Below are 16,922 nucleotides of genomic sequence, written 5' to 3' on the forward strand. Positions count from 1 at the left end.
TCTTCTTCTTTCACACACAATATAATGTAGACAAAGTCTAGATAAGATACAACATAAAGAAAACTAGTCTACTAAGTCAAACAATGCATAACTGACTATCCTAATTGACTGGCACTATAACTATGCCAATTTTGTGAGAATCGTAATGACCACCAATGTGCTAAGTATAGATGTGCGGACCTATCTAACCAGGCAATCCATCATCAATATCTACACATGTTGAGCTTGCCACCTCAACATTCCCCCTCAATCTCGACTATATTTCTACAACTCCAAGTAAGCTTCGAAAATTTTGAAGCTTCTCTACACCCAATGCCTTTGTGAAAATGTTAGTTATTTAATCTTATGTATTGATATACAAAAGGGTTCCTTGCTAACTATATCCTACTCATGTTGTCACAATAACTTCCTAATCACCCAATAACTTTGTAGCCATACTATCTAACATGTTGCCATAGTAGCATCTCCATACTCAATCTATGTACTCAATAAAGTAACTATGTGTTGCTTTTATAAAGGTGGTTAATGATGTTCAATCCACTTGTTTTAATGATGTTGTTGGTCATGCTTATTGGGATGCAAAAATGGATGAGGAGATGGGTACATTAGAAGCCAATAAGATTTAGGATCTAATACCATTGCCTAAGGGCAAGAAAGCTATTGGTTGTAAATGGATCAACAAAATTAAGTATAATGCAAATGGTTCTAATAGCATGTATAAGGCTAGGATGGTTTGCAAAAGGCTATGCTCAAACATATGTCATAGATTATGAAGAGACATTCAGTCCAATTGCTAGGATGGCAACTATTAGATGTGTGATTGCTTTAGCAGCAACCAAAGGCTAGAGTTTGTAACAAATGGATAGAAAGAATATCTTATTACATGGTGAGTTGCAAGAAGAGGTGTATATGGAGTAACAAGTAGGTTATGAGGCTTTAGAGCATCCCACATATGTGTGTAGGTTATAAAAGGCACTCTATGGGCTGAAGCAAGCTTCTCCCAAACCAAGGGCTAACTATAGATGTAGTAGCAGATGATATTTCTAGCCCACTAAGGCTACATGATTTTTGCTTTTCTTTCTACACATAACTATCATGATCATGATCATGATCATCATCCAATGCATCACAACTAGATGCATATCAACTGCTCATCTTATAAAAAATAATATCCTTGCTCACTCTGAACTCACTATGACAAGGTTATAGTAACAATACCCTTTTTGCTCTAAAGAATATCCAATAAAAATACATTTTTTAGTCTTTGGATCAAGCTTCTTTTGTAGCTCATCTATTACATGAACATGTGCAATACAACCAAACGCTTTCAAGTGTGACACATGATCCTTCTTGTCTATATAAAGCATTCTTTAGGAATCATCCCATAAATTGCAGTTGTGGGAGTTTTGTTCATAATATAGACAACAATATGAATAGCTTCAAACCAAAAATATTTTGGCATATTCTTTTCAGCCATCAATACCCATGCAACTTTTGCAATATGCCTATTTTTTCTTTCTACAACCCCATTTTGGCATGGGATATATCTACAAGTAAATTGTCTCTTTATCCCATGAGACCTCAAGAAGTCATTGGACTCATTAGAGAGGTACTCTCCCCCTCCATTTGACCTCAAATACTTAACTCTCAACAATATTATGTTTCAACATTAGCCTCGAAAGTTTAAAAGTCCTCATATTCATCACTCTTTTCCTTCATGAAATATACCCACAAGGCAATCATCAATAAACGTGATAAAGCATTTGCTTCCACCAAGGGATATGTTTTGTATAGGCCCCCAAATATCCATATGCACAACATCAAGTATATTCCTACTATATCTCTATCATACGAAAAATGTTGTCTTGCTTACTTACCAGACTGACATGCTTCACACACTTTATGAAATTTTGCAACTCTAAAAATAGGCAACCCTATAACTAACCCTTTGGACTACATTAATTACAGCCTTTATACATTTGCATGTCCAATATGTTTGTGCCATATTTCAATGTCTGCAACAACTGCTCCTTTACCTTTAGTATACATAGCAACATTCATTGTTGCAAGAATTCTAGCATCTAAAGTGAACATGCAGTCAACTCTACGTCCTTTTGCCACCAACCTATACTTATCGTTAAAATTTTTCACAAAGCATCCTTTTTGCATTAAATCAAACCTGCAATCCTTGCTCTACCATTTGATCGACAGACCCTTAAATTCTTTGTGATGGATGGCACATATAATACATTTGACAAACTCTTTGTCCACCCCATTGACCATCATATAAAGACAATGAAACTTTTTTAATATGTGAAATCGGGTGGCATGAATCATCACCCATTTGCACATAGCCTAGATTTTGTAAATCTTGCATCTCTCTAAACCATTCAATATAATTGGTCATATGATTAGATGCACTTGAATCAACATATCATATATCATCATGTGTCCCCTTTCTTGTAACAATATTCATCATATGCTATATAACAAATAGACATTCATTTTTATCTTCATTTTGTCATAAAGACAATGCATAGTTTCTTTGTTGTAATTTATTACTACAAATATCTCCTCTAGAGCTCTCCTTGCCTCTAAGTTTTCATGGCCTCTTGAAACCAATATTTCACATGGAAAGAAAGCATTGCAAGAAAGGTTCACTTCCCTACTACATCTTGATGAGATTAGATTACAAGCCTTGTTACATCAAAAAGTAGGGAAGAAGCGGATAAAAGTGCTTCCCGCGACCTGCTAGGAAGTATAAATTTTCCAAGGGTCAATTGATCCTATATTACAATGCCCGTCATGAGCTATTTCTAGGAAAGTTAGAACCCAAGTGGGATGGCCCTTATAATATTTTTCGTATAGGAAAGAATGGCTCTTAGGCTCTTTTAGCAGATTTGCAAGGGGTAGAGTTCAAAACTAAAGTAAACTTTAATAAATTGAAGCCCTATTATATATAGGAGTTGACTTCAGACTTGGTGCCTTTGGAGGTCCTTTAGGGTTTAGCTTAAACTTGTCAAGGATACTAAGACTATTGGATAGGAAAAGTCATTCCTTATTTTGAGCATCCATATTTAGAGTAGTGTTACCACCAAGGCAAAGTGATGTCGTGAAGTGAAGGTTATTACATTACTAAGTGGCAATATGGATCTTTCACGTGGGACATTTGAGTTTATTGCAATCATTGTCATCGAGTTCCTACTAGCATCCCCATTGAGTTTAGTGAGGAAGAAGGGATTGTACATGTCTTACACCCCCTCTCTATGTTAGACTTTGACTATCATAAGTACAAGTAGGATGATCGTAATGGTAGGTTACATCAATGAAGCATTGTTTTATATATTATATTTTGATTGAGCTTCTCGAGGATCTCCTAAGCATGTGAGTGTAGGAGTGGTCATAAAAGACCCCCATTGTTGACGAGTGGTTTTTAAACATGGGACTGTATTTAGGCACCACTTTTACTAATAGCATGGTGGAATACAAGGCTTTACTTATGGGACTAAGTCTAGCTAGAACCTTGTAAGTATTTACTAGTTATTGGTGAAAGGCAACCTGTGGTTAGTAATCAACCAATTGAATAGGACCTATAGTGTGAGGGATCCCATTCTAAGTATGTACCATCATGTAGCCTTGGACCACCTTGAGATCTTTGAGGCAATGACTTGCTAGTTGATTTCCCATTAGTAGAACCACTTTGCAAATCCCTAGCTAATTATGACTTTGTTGAAGATGTCTTTCTCAAATGTGGTCCTAAGGGGCTTTTATAGTTGCCTCTTGACATCACCTCAGGGCTACTATGGGGACTACTTGTTGACATGCCATGTTCCAATGGTTAGTATGGGTTATGAGCTAGGTAGTGATTGACCATCTTCCTATTCTTTCATGGACACATCCAATCATGCAATGGCATATTCATCGAACTTCCCTTGCCATTTATATAGGGGACTTAGATAATTTGATGCATTTAGTGTAGGACCTGAGCAGCCCATACCCTTGATCTAGTTTTTTGCTTTAGTAGGGTTTATGTGGGGACTGAGTATTTACTTTCAGCAGCAGCTAGTAGGTTGCTAAATGGTGTGCTTTATGGTTGATTTTGTTAGGCCAAGAGGGCCGATTGCTTTGGATATAATATTCAATTTTGTTAGGCCAAGAGGACCATTTCTTTTGTAGTGAAATACTATATTTCGTTATGCCAAGAGGACCATGTGTCTGTTTAGTGCATGTGTGTTTAATGGTTCTTTCTTTTAGCGCTACATCAGACAGGTTTAAAAGAGCACTACGGGGGAGCCGATTGCTGCATGGAAGCTTGTTGCAACTAGTCCAAGTGTTATCCTTTCTTTCCAAATTCTTTTTCCTTAAGTAGAATATATTATATGGCTTTTCTTTATTGTGTCTGTGTGATATCTCGACTTTAATTTAAAATTTTTCCAAATTCTCACAAAATGGACTTTAAGAACTCTAAAATCATTAAATAGAGAAGATCTCAAGCAAAAAGACCCAAGGATTGTAACCCAACATTTTCTGGATTGACAAGGACTATAGCCACCCGTCATAGAAGTTACTACATGAACAAGATTCATGAGTCATATTAGTTATTACTGGGCCAAAAATACTAGATTTTTGGACAAAACTAGCATATTTTTGATATTTTGGATATTGTCTATTATAAATATCCTAAAAAGCTATGGAAAAATCTAGAACAATGTGTCATGTAAAAAACACAAGTGACTTTTTTCAACTATTTTTGGAGATTTAATGCAAAAAGAAGGATTGCAAAATCGCCCCCATCACAATCGCAGTTTTACAGGCAGCAAACAGCACTTCGAACATGGAGAAGAAGAAGAAGTGATCTAGAAGAATTCTAATTAGGTGTCCTAGAGTTTTACCCCCCTTTCGAGGCCAACGGAACCATCAAATTTGTGGTCTGAGCATCAGATTGCTAATTTTGCTAAGATCCCCTCCATAAAGAACTCTTCTTCTTAGCCACAACCCTTTCTCTCTAATGCAGCTATAAATAAGAGGCATGGGAAGCCATTGAGAGTGGTCCAAGCAAGAGGGGAGAGGCCCTTCTCAAGAGTATAGAACAAGAGTGAGTGAGGCAAGAGAAGTGCGAGCACAGGAATTTCTTGTCAAGAAGACAAGGAGGATACTCCGCGAGCTCTCAAATTTAATTCCTCCATCCCTTCTATCCTATTCCTTCCTATGGAATTAAGACTTCTTGATTTCTCAAAATCTTTGGTGATTGCTTTTCCCCTCCCGTCAATCAAAATTCCATCAATCTAATTATCCCCAAGATCCTTTGCCAAATTCCCCATTTTTTGCGGTCTCATGATTAAAGACCATGGCCTGAAGAAGAAAGCTACGAAGGTCGCGGAGGCAGAAGTTGCCAATAATGCTACGGACACAATTACTACAAACGGAATGGTGAGTACAGGGATTACAAACAAAGCCATGAATACCATCAACCAAGCATCTGTCATGGATCCTCAAGTAATAATTTTCTTAAATAAAAGCAGGTAGCATGCATTTATCCCATGAATAGGCATTGTTACCGTGTTTCCGACCACGTTACTGCAGCACAAAGGAGCGGAAACTGGGAAGAATGAAAAAGAGAAAAAAATGTGCAAGAGCAAAAAAGGCGCCTTGACTGGCAACCAATCCCTGAAAAATTCAAATGATCGGACACGACCCTCAAGAGGCTTCGGTGTTGGGCCACGGCAATGAAAGAGGAAAAGGCGCACCATTAAAATGTGGGAGCGCCCCCAAATCTGTGTAAAAGAGTGCCAGGCTCGCTCCTGTGCAAAGTGTATGCATTAGTGGGAATAGGATAAATTAGAATGGTGGGAAATGGGAAAGAGGGCCTAGGCTATGGCCGGCCATGTAAAAGAGGAAAAGGGGATGGCCGCCCGAAAGGGATTTAGGGTTTTGTATATAAAGTTGAAAAGTGAATGAGAAGCTCATTCTTTTGGTGTGTGGCAAAAGGAGTCCTCTTCTTCCTCTCTTCTTCTCTCCTTCTTGCTTGTGTGTGCTCTTGAGAGAGGGAGTGTGAGAGTGTGAGGGAGTGAGTGTGTGTGAGGGTGAGGGATCAAGAGGGTGAAGCTCTTCACCATCTCCTCTCCTCTTCTTCTCTTCTCTCCCCTTCTCTTCTCTTGCGTGCGTGGCTATGGAGGATGGAGCTTGGAGATGGAGGAGGCTTGAGGATGCTTGTACTAGCATCTAGGATCGTGGAGCTACCCGAGTGCAAGAGAGAGGAGGGTACTCGATAGAGCATCAAGGTAAGCTCACTACACTCGTAGGATCGACGGCGCGTCGGCTAGGTGAGAGATAGCCATTAGAGCTCGCTTGAAACACTTGAAAGAATAAGCGGTCCGTGGGTCTTGGCGGTTGAGCGAAAGCTCCCACATTTTGGTTCCGTTGCCGAGACCAACGGATTTAAGCTTGAGCACTTGCGCGCCTCACATCGAGCATCGAAGTAGGGTATTCATCCCCGAAACGGAGCTTGAGATAGGTAGGAAGTTGGGTGCTTTTAATCTTCGGAACAAGTAAGTATTTTGGATATTTGGGTTGTTTGATGATTGGAAAGCATGGAGAATCTATTCCAGTTTTTTTCATTCGATTTTTGTTGCATTTAGCGTAGGTTAGAGCTAGGAGATCGAACCGGAAAAGGGTAGGGTTCACTGTTTCAAAACAGGGTAAAAATAGGGAAAAAGTCATGCAAATGCGCAAAATGCTCGCTAGTGAGGACTAAGATCGACAAGAGAGGGATCAGGGGTGTCAACGCCACAACTAGGAGGGCATATAAGAACTGGGAGACCAAAAGAGAACTCATTTGTGCCATTTCAGTGTGAGAGAAAGAGAGAGAGAGAGCTAGAAAGCCCCAGACCGTGTGATTCGATCGCAGCACCGACGCACTCACCGACCCATTTAGGTATATGAATCCCTCCCTCAAACCCCCTAGATGGTATCTGGAGGTTTGTGCTTGTAATGGCTGAGTAAATCATAAGAATCGGGCAAGATCGGCATCGCGCTGTTTCCCTCGCGCCGTTTTCGACCCGTCCGAGCTATTGCTTCTGGGCCGAGGCCCAAAATCGGCCTTCGGCCCCTTGCCATTTGGCCACTCAGCCGGAATCCTAGTCGGCACTCGGACCCCGTCTGAGTCAACCCGTCCGAGAGACCCTCCTCGGACCGTCCGAGCCAGAACTTTTTGACCACGTGGGACATTCGGCCTTGTGCCATTCGGCCCGTCCGAGCGACCCATCCGAATTCCAAAATCGGAACTCGGCCACACCCAGGATTCGACCCTCGGCCAACTGACCTGTCTGAATTAGCCTGTCCGAATCTGTTAAACCTGCCATTCAGCCCGTCCGAGTAAAAATCGTCCGAGCCAGATTTGGAGATTCAGCCCTTGACCCCATGCCATTCGGCCCGTTCGAGTGACCCACTCGGACCCTGCAATTCGGACCACTCGGTCCGAATGCAACTTTTTGTCAAAGTTGTCAGAAATTCGACTCGACCAGCAAACGCGCATTAGTGCAACTTGTCAAAACCCTTCGGGCGTTCAACGCACTTGATTTTGGCACACGGGATAAGAGAAATTGTAGTACAGAGCCGCTTAGCAGTGGGTAGTAGTTAGTTGAGGGATCCACGGACTAGGACACAAGCAGCTGAGCCACGAAGACCTGATCGATCGGAAGCAAACAAGGAAACATACAAGGAGTCCTGAACCCTGACTGAACGGCCGAAAAATGGACCTACAAGCCTATCAGACCATAAACGAGCGAGAGTGAGTGAGGCGCCGAGGAATTGCTTGCTACACTCACATTGAATTTTGCACTTGAAGTACACTTAAGGAAACTGAAAGCTTGATTGGGCAAAGTGCACGAGGAACAACACACTCATCGAGTGGCTGTAAATTAAGAATTGTATTCAGTAAATAAGAGAACTCACTCAGATAAATCGCTCAAGGAACCCACCAATAGGAGAGGACCCAGGACGTAGACAAACACGCAAAGCGCAGGAGAGAACAAAGCGAGGAGCGCCAACAACAAGGACCTGTCACTCACGACTAGTCAGCCTGATCGACAGTGCGGCGAGGCGCAAGAATTCGACCATGATGGAGGAAGGCTCAGACCATTGGTTTACTGAGGAGCTCGATGTGAGTTCATTCCCAGATGCTATACAGCAGATGGTGAGCAGTTACGATGTGCATGCCCGGTACGAGCACCGTGCAGGACGGCAGATGCAATCATTGCAAACCTAGAGGAGGAGAGAAGGCTAGCCCGCAAGGCATAGCCAAGTATAATAGGGATCAACAAGCCAGGAGCCTAAGGCAAAGCATGGAGCTGCATGAAACTGCACTAGCAACATCACTGCTTGCAAGGTTAGGGGCAAACCAGGGCTCAAAGAGCCAAGCCAAAATACCGATTGTTGCCAAGCAACTCAACAAGTACCAGCCACATGACGATCCGTACAGCTTTGTCGAGCAGTTTGAGCAAGTCTACGAAGCCAATGGCCTCAACGACCAGACTCAACGTTCACAAGCATTCGAACTTTGCTTAAGCGATAAGGGTAGGACGTGGTATACAAGCCTGGATGCCATAGAACGAGCCAACTTCAATAACCTCAAGGATCTCTTCATCAAGAGGTTTGCCGAGCCCAGATACTCCGACAATATGCTAGTACGCTTGATGAATGTCAAACAGAAGGAGAAGGAGGGAATCCGCGACTATGTGACCCACGTGAGAAGTCTCTTTAAAAGAATCCCCTTAGGCGAGCGACCGACTGACAGGGCAGTATTAACTGTATTCATCAACGGAATTCGAGATGAGGAGTTATATAAGGCATTGGCAGGCAACTCAAGCTTGCAGCGAGACCAGCTGAAAGAGCGGAGCTCTAGGGGCTCAAATTTAGCCACCGAGACAGACCAAGGCTTGGCAGAGGTCAAGATGGAATTAGCCAAGATACAGGACATGCTGAGACGACCAACGCGCCCGCACATCCAGTGCGTGTACTATGGAGGAAACCACTTGCCGGCCGAGTGTCAAGATCCTAGGTCAAGACCTTGCGCCAATTGGGGGAGGTTCGGCCACGATGCCGCACAATGCAAACTACCAAAAAGGTTTCCATACTCGCAACCCTACGGCCAGCCTTATCTAGCTAACAGGCCGTAGCCATTCTTCGGAAGGGGAGCTCCATTGGCTCTACCCGCGCCTAACGATATGAAACCTGCTGTCCCTAGAATGGACATAAATCCCACTGGCATTCCTAGACCGCCTGGTCCTTATGTGACCCACCCACCGAGCGATGCTCCAGTTCATTACATGGAGGAGCCAAATGATGAAGAGACCTACATATACCCTTACGTCTCGCATGACGACGAGGGTAACATGGTCCTCATGGATTATCGACCCGTGCCGGTGATGGCGTTGGGAAGAGGACGGGGTAGAGGCCTAGAAGGGCAGCCACAGGATCCAATCACTTGTTGGACTTGCGGACACCCCGGTCATGTCTCATCACGCTGCCCTGAAAGAGAGCAGCAAAACAGGGACAAGGCTGATCAAAGGTGCGCAGAGTGCGGAATCACCCATCTTTTCATTGATTGCCCAAAGCGGAAGCCGTCCTCTAGCGCAGCTAATTTTCCATCCATCCCATTAGGGTTGTTTGGTGTCGAAAACCTCGATGGGGAGGCCACACCTATTCCCTTACGAGTTATGACCCGAGCCCAAACCAAGCAGGCCGGCATCTCTCTGCCAGGACCTAGCAACCTGGACGCAGCCTCAATAGGGAAGAAAAGCCGCATGTGGAAAAAGAAGAGGTCAGACGCTAAGGTCGCATTGAAGACTGAGAGTGCTACGACTTTAACTACTGGGAAGAAAGTCTCAGACACAGAGGTAGAGACTTCAGCCCCTAAGACAGCCGAAAAGGAAAGCGCTAAGATAGGGGAATACCCGCACCCCAAGCGACAATTGGAGGCCATAGAAAAGGTGAAGGAATGGGTGATGGAGGCTCAACAACACCTCAAAGATGTTGAACCCATCACGGAGGACGAGATCGATGATCTCTCCAACATAAGCACGCCAATGTCACCGCCTCACTATGCCACAAGCAGTGCCACTGAGACCAAGCCTAGATGCAACAGAGTTGCAGATCAACCGCGGCCATTGGCCCAGACAATCTAGGTTAAAGGAGGGACGAGTATTTAGCAATCTCCTGACCACACTAGTGACCACCCCTGTAACATTTGGCTTGGGAGATCTGCTTAAGCAGCACCCTGCCCTATGTCAAGACCTTAGGCAGTGGGTTGAGGGCTCACAAGAGCAGGTCACGGTAGACCCTCAAGACCAGGATGCAAAAACACAATTGCCCAGTCTCACGCTGCACTCTGTACCTAAATCTTTGCACGTCAACGCCTTTTGGGAAGGCTCTAAGATGCACGTAGTCCTACCGGTCCTAGCCTTGGGCGATGCAACAAGGAAGGGAATCGTAGACACGGGAGCCGGGGTTAGTGTGCTTAGTCACGCGGTGCTGCAGACTTGGGGAAACCCGCATGTTGAAGCTGCTAGGTTTAACATCATGCTAGCAAACGGTATGAGAGTGAAACCATTCGGGGTCCTGAAAAATTGGCCAGTGAAGATCGCAGGAGTCCAGTTCTCCGTTGACTTTATAGTCATGAAGGGAGTGGACTACGATGTCCTATTAGTTCTTCAATCCCTTTACTATTCGGAAGGCTTCATCCAGCTAAACCTTAGGGTTTCCTGCTTCTCCTTGAGTGGTTACTTATTCTTCCTTTGAGTTCTGGAATGTAATTTGGCTCTTTAAGAAATGGATATGGGCATTATTTGGAATTAACCAATCCATTCCTGGTAAACACTCATAAGCCCCGAGGTTCATAATTTGGAAGTTCATTTTGGAAGAATTGCCACCCAAGCTAAATCCTACCCTGTTAGTTTGTTGTGTTGATAGAACTTCTTTGCCATTTTCTAATTCCACAAGCATTCTAGGTGCAAGAATGGTGCTTATTTTGCACATTTTGGTGATATGAAAGAGTGGGTACTTTCATAGTTGATTGAAATTTGAAAGGGTTTACCTTGATAATTTGTTGGTGTTTAAATTATTGAGAATTGGCGATTTGGACCCTTTTTATTGAGAGTGGCGTGCACTCTAACTCTTTCCATTCAGATTCCATTGTGGGATCTTTATCATTACTGTCCTCCTTTAGGTTTATTCCAAGAACCTTTCCCTTGGCATGTTGGCTTTGCCTGCGAAAGCTTCGGGCACTACCTCTTGAAATGTCCTGGTTTGTTGTAATAGAACACCTCGGAGTCTCATTGCTCCTTGTGGGTATAAAGCTTCCCACTGCATTTGATTTGGCCTTCTTCGTCTTGTTTGGTTGGTACTGTCCTTAGGCTCTTTTTGCATAACCTTGGAAGTTGCCCTTATTCTAACTGTTTCTGTTCCAAATTTTTGCATTTCTTGGTCTTTGTTCAATCTCTTGAACTATTGGAGCTGCTCGAATAAATGCATCTTGTAAATCTGATGGTCTCATGGATTCAAGATGCGTATCTAGGGGTGGATTTAGACCATTGCAAAATTTGGATACTTGCTATAAAACATTCATTGTCGGTGCATATTTTAGCGGTGTTACAAATTTGGAGTAGTAGGCTTCTAGGCTTATGTTTAACTGCTTTAGATTGAAGAACTTGTTCATCTACTGGGCTTGATATGTGGGCGGAAGATATCTCCCACGTATCGCGTCCTTAATTTTGTCCCAAGTGATAGCACCTTTGGGCGTTCTTTGGTCCTTGCACCATTGTTTCCACCAAAGATGGGTATCTCTTGTGAGAACAATCGAGTCCCTGCAGTAGTGAAATAGTCTTCCATAGATTCTATCCATGTTTTGGCTTCAGTTGGAATGTCTCTTCCTTTACCATCAAACTCTGATGGCTTGTACTGCTTGCAAAGAAATTTCTTCTCTTGGGCTTCCGTAGTATTGAGATTCGGGGTGACGTTCTGAAGATTATGCAATTTTATGATCAATTTTCTTTCCAATCATATTCCGAAAAAAAAGATATTTACTTGCTTACTCTACTTCATTAATTTAGGAGGAAACTTATGTACCACTTGTCCTTTCAAACAATGATCAAGGTCTATACTTCAAAAGAGAGTTAAAAAAAAGTCTATCTACTATTTTGATTTATCAAGGAGACAAATGGATGGACAAAATTAATTCTTTATGTCAATAGGAAGGGAATACATTATTTGAGTAGTTTGGGAGCTCATATTATTCTTGAAAAAGATTTTCCTACCACAATCTAGGCATGGCATTGCGATATATCCATCACATAGTAATTAGGATTATGATAATAGATATCCAAAAATCTATATTTCATAGGAAGATCAAGTAGTCCATCTTTCTTACACTTACAACAACTAGAGCATCTTATAACCATGACTCAATCAGCTGGTATAACCATTGTAACCTCCTCATAGATGTAACAATTTAGTTTGATATGTCGCCCTCTAGTGAACATGTTTGAGTTTACTCTAGCCTCATAGAAGAGATAAATCTTGGCAACCTTAAGGGCTTCCATTCAACTTAATCTCTTTAAATTATTATGGAGGTAAGTAAGATGGCTTGCATCCATGTAGCAATACCCTTTGTTTAACATCCATCACCTTTCATAATATAGGGGTGAAGAATTGTATATCTGATCTAATATCTGTATCATTTGGTTTCTCTAGCTAAAGTTAGAGGAGTGCATTGTTGACATAAACATAACTTGGAAAATCAAGAATCGTTCCCAAGGTTCATCTTTTTGTCAAAAATCAAGAACATATATCAACAAGAGAAGATTTCACTACTTAAGAAAATGTTTTTTTAAAATAAATATAACTAGTTTTATTTATTGCATCGTGTCCTACATCAACATTTGCTCTGATACCAACTGTAACGTGTCGCTTGAGCTATTCCTCGGCGGTACATTCTTAGTACCCCATCAAGAGATGTCCTAGGAAGCACCGTCCATGATTTTGATAAAACCCTCGGAGTTTGCTACCTAGGCTCGTTTGAGTCTACCCCCCTGCTGTGGAAGTTCAGGCCGCTCCCACGAGGATCAACCTGAGTTTTTTATGGTCAAATCTATTACTAGTGGCTAATTAATATTAGTAAATTCTAAAGTGATGTGAGTCTTTCTGGTTTCTAATGATCCATCGTGCGATTTTTATTCGTTCTTAGGAAAGCTCTCGGCTTACCGAGACCACTCATTCATAGGTCTAGATGTGTCGGGGGTCCATCCTCTTGCTTCCCTCGGAGAGAGTAGTTTTAATTATTTAATTACCTACCACTTAATTACCTACCACTTTAGGTTCAACATATAAAATCAGCTTTCTTGAATTATCTCCTGATACAAATTCGTTACACACCTTTAATTTATGACACAAAAATAGAGTAAAGCAATTCCTTCTTAATAGTTCCTCTCAGAAAATTGACTTTTACAATGTCTCTTGTTCAAAGCATTATTCTCTCCAAGTACAGTTCCCCAACTAGTATTGGAACTTCTAGAACACAATCTGGAAATCAAAGGGTTGGTAGTTCATAAGAGCCTAAGGAGTTTATGACCAGAGTCCCATGGTATCCTCACCTCCTCCTACCAACTAGAGTTCCCTACGACAAGACCTTTCGTATCATGATTGGTCTAAAGTCACTAATGCGAAATAAAAAAAGAAAAACCCCTTGGAGTAGGTTTTATTCACACTGGCCTTGGGGAGGTCTAGCACCATCAAGAACATTACCTCAATCGGCGTTCTGTGTTCACCACAATACTGCCTCAATCGGTGATCTGTACTCACTCATCCATCTTTTAGCTTGATGATTTTAGGAAAGATTAGTACTTAGCTTACAATCACAAACATCTTATTTCGAATGCATTATACATAAAATCTTAACAAGTTTATTCCAAGACAACTCTTTTGTTTCCAAAAATAATAACATCGAGGCAATTTAGCATAAGTGGCAAAATAACTTTGAGACAAATCAACATAAGTGGCAAAATAACTTTGAACAAATCACCATAAGTAGAAAAATAACTTCGAGACAAATTAGCATAAGTGGCAATACCTTCCAATAGTCTTCTTGGATTCGCTCTTCCTTCAGGATTAGTTTTGGATTGAATTTAAGCAAGAATTTCATACTTGAGGATAACTCCCTTGGAGTTTCATGGATCTTTACTGGCAATAAAAGAAAATCTTGATTAGTTTAATTATGAACAATGTCATTTGGCAATTGCATCTCAATATCTCTTATATACCAAGGATTATCATTTGTGATTCAAAGATTTCATTTGATCAACACAAAAATCACAAATATTAAATCTTTTAGGGACGTAGTACCTTCCTTGTACTCGCATAGGTTCATCTTGTACAGACCCAAGTTAACCCTTGGAATTCGTGGTTAAGAATTCCTCAAAGAATTTATATGCAGTATGAATAGAATAAAATCTTATTTTTCACATGCAACGTATAATGCCAGTGGGAGCTTTCGCTCAGCTGCCAAGACCCACGGACCGCTTATTCTTTCAAGCGTTTCAAGCGAGCTCTAATGGCTATCTCTCACCTAGCCGACGCGACGTCGATCCTACAAGTGTAGTGAGCTTACCTTGATGCTTGATCGAATACCCTCCTCTCTCTTGCACTCTGGTAGCTCCGCGATCCTAGATGCTAGCACAAGCATCCTCAAGCCTCCTCCATCTCCAAGCTCCATCCTCCATAGCCGCACACGCAAGAGAAGAGAAGGGGAGAGAAGAGAAGAAGAGGAGAGGAGATGGTGAAGAGCTTCACCTCTTGATCCCTCACCCTCGCACACACTCACTCCCTCACACTCTCACACTCCCTCTCTCAAGAGCACACACAAGCAAGAAGGAGAGAAGAAGAGAGGAAGAAGAGAACTCCTTTTGCCACACACCAAAAGAATGAGTTTCTCATTCACTTTTCAACTTTATATACAAAACCCTAAATCCCTTTCGAGCGGTCATCCCTTTTTTCTCTTTTACATGGCCGGTCGTAGCCTAGGCCCTCTTTCCCATTTCCCACCATTCTAATTTATCCTATTCCCACTAATGCATACACTTTGCACATGAGCGATCCTGGCACTCTTTTACACAGATTTGGGGGCGCTCCCACATTTTAATGGTGCACCTTTTCCTCTTTCATTGCCGTGGCCCAACACCGAAGCCTCTTGAGGGTTGTGTCCGAACATTTGAATTTTTCAAGGATTGGTTGCCAGTCAAGGCGCATTTTTTGCTCTTGCACCTTTTTTGCTCTTTTTCCTTCTTCCCAGTTTCCGCTCCTCTGTGCTGCGGTAACGTGGTCAGAAATGCGGTAACATTACCCCCTCCTAGCCAAGTGCCCGTCCCATGGCACTGCAGTGGGACAAGGGGGCAAGTTAGGTCGGCTGGTAGTAGGCAGAACATGTAGGTGGGTGGTTAGGAATGATGACCCGCCGGAGCGAGTCCGGCATATGGTCAGCTCCATGGAGACACTCGGCATCTATCACACGCTTGTAGCTGGTCGTCTTGTGAGTAGGAGAAGCGCTTGAAGCAATGCAATTATGGTGTTGGGGGAATTTATTCTGGTAAAACCCCTTGAACTCAGTTTGGCTTGATCCCCGTGGCTTTGATTGAAGATTTGTGCCTTGGATTTGAAGTCCTCGGGCCGGCGGAATCAATAAGCTATCCATGGATCTTGAGGCGTAGGGCATGGATCATTGGACGATACAGTTCCAAGATCTATGCCAATGGTAGTCTCACCTTGAGCTGGTTCGATCATGGGGGCCATCAGCACTAGGCGGGTGGCTGGAGACCGGCACGCTTTGGGTCCTTAAAGGGTGCCAGGGGTGACGGTCTTCTGCGGGTAGCCATCCCCTGAGAGTTGATATAACCTGCAAGAAAAGTTGTGCCCTCCCTAAGGGGTGTGCTGCTTGCCGTGTAGTGTGTTGTGCTCGTGGCAGTGGAACTGGGAGATGGGTCTAACCTTGGGCAAGCCCTTGGTAATGTCCCACACTTGAGGACCCAGCTTGTGCTTCGTTGGTGGTGCGATTCTAGCCTTACGGTGACAGGTCCGAAAGTCCTGCCCTTGATGTGCCCTAGGCGTGAAGTGGGGGAGGGGGCTAGAGAGATCCCTAGGTGCTTCTTTTTCTTTTTTTTGGAGATGAGACATAGGCCCAAGTATCTTAGTCGGAATGAGGAGGAGAAGGTGGGCGGAGAGACTCGCTCAAAAATTGGCGACTCTGCATGTAATTCTTTAGATTCATGCGGACATGTAGGGAGGTAGTGGAGAGGAAGGGGTGGTTGCATCTAGTGAACTGGCTGTCGTTCATGTCCTCTAGGAGGGCTAGGCAAAAAGAAGGGAGGAGAGTACCCCTCATCATGAGACGAGCCATGACACAATTATCTATAGCATTAGGGTCGAAGAATAGGGGAGGCAGGCCATGCTCTTGTGGAGTCGAGTCCTGCTTAAGGAGTAGCCTAAGTAGCCTAAGATAGTTATAGGTGGTTATGAAGGCGGAGTCAGGACATGAGGAAAAGTCCGCAAGGAAGCCCATCATAGTTTCGTCTAGGCTTTCTGCGGTAAAAAGAAGGGCGTTGTCAAAGGATGCTATAGTGGAGTTATAAATGACGGGGAAGTCATAGCGCCCGTGGAGGGTGGCATCAAAATCTACGCCTACCCTTCGAGGGTACGCCATATAAGTAGGGTAGTTCTGCTCGAACGACAGGGTATTACAAAAAGTCATCCAGGCGAGCATGCTTATGTCGCATACTCGTCTCCTCCATAGGGGTTGGTCCCTATAGTTTTGTACAGTGTAGGGGATTTCAAAAACTTTATCGTGCCAGTAGTCGGCTGCTTCGGTGCCCCAAGAGGTT

Source organism: Lygodium microphyllum, chromosome 15 (assembly GCF_053477565.2).
Source record: "Lygodium microphyllum isolate KBCC chromosome 15, Lygodium_microphyllum_v1.1.10, whole genome shotgun sequence".
In the NCBI taxonomy this organism is placed as follows: Eukaryota; Viridiplantae; Streptophyta; class Polypodiopsida; order Schizaeales; family Lygodiaceae; genus Lygodium; species Lygodium microphyllum.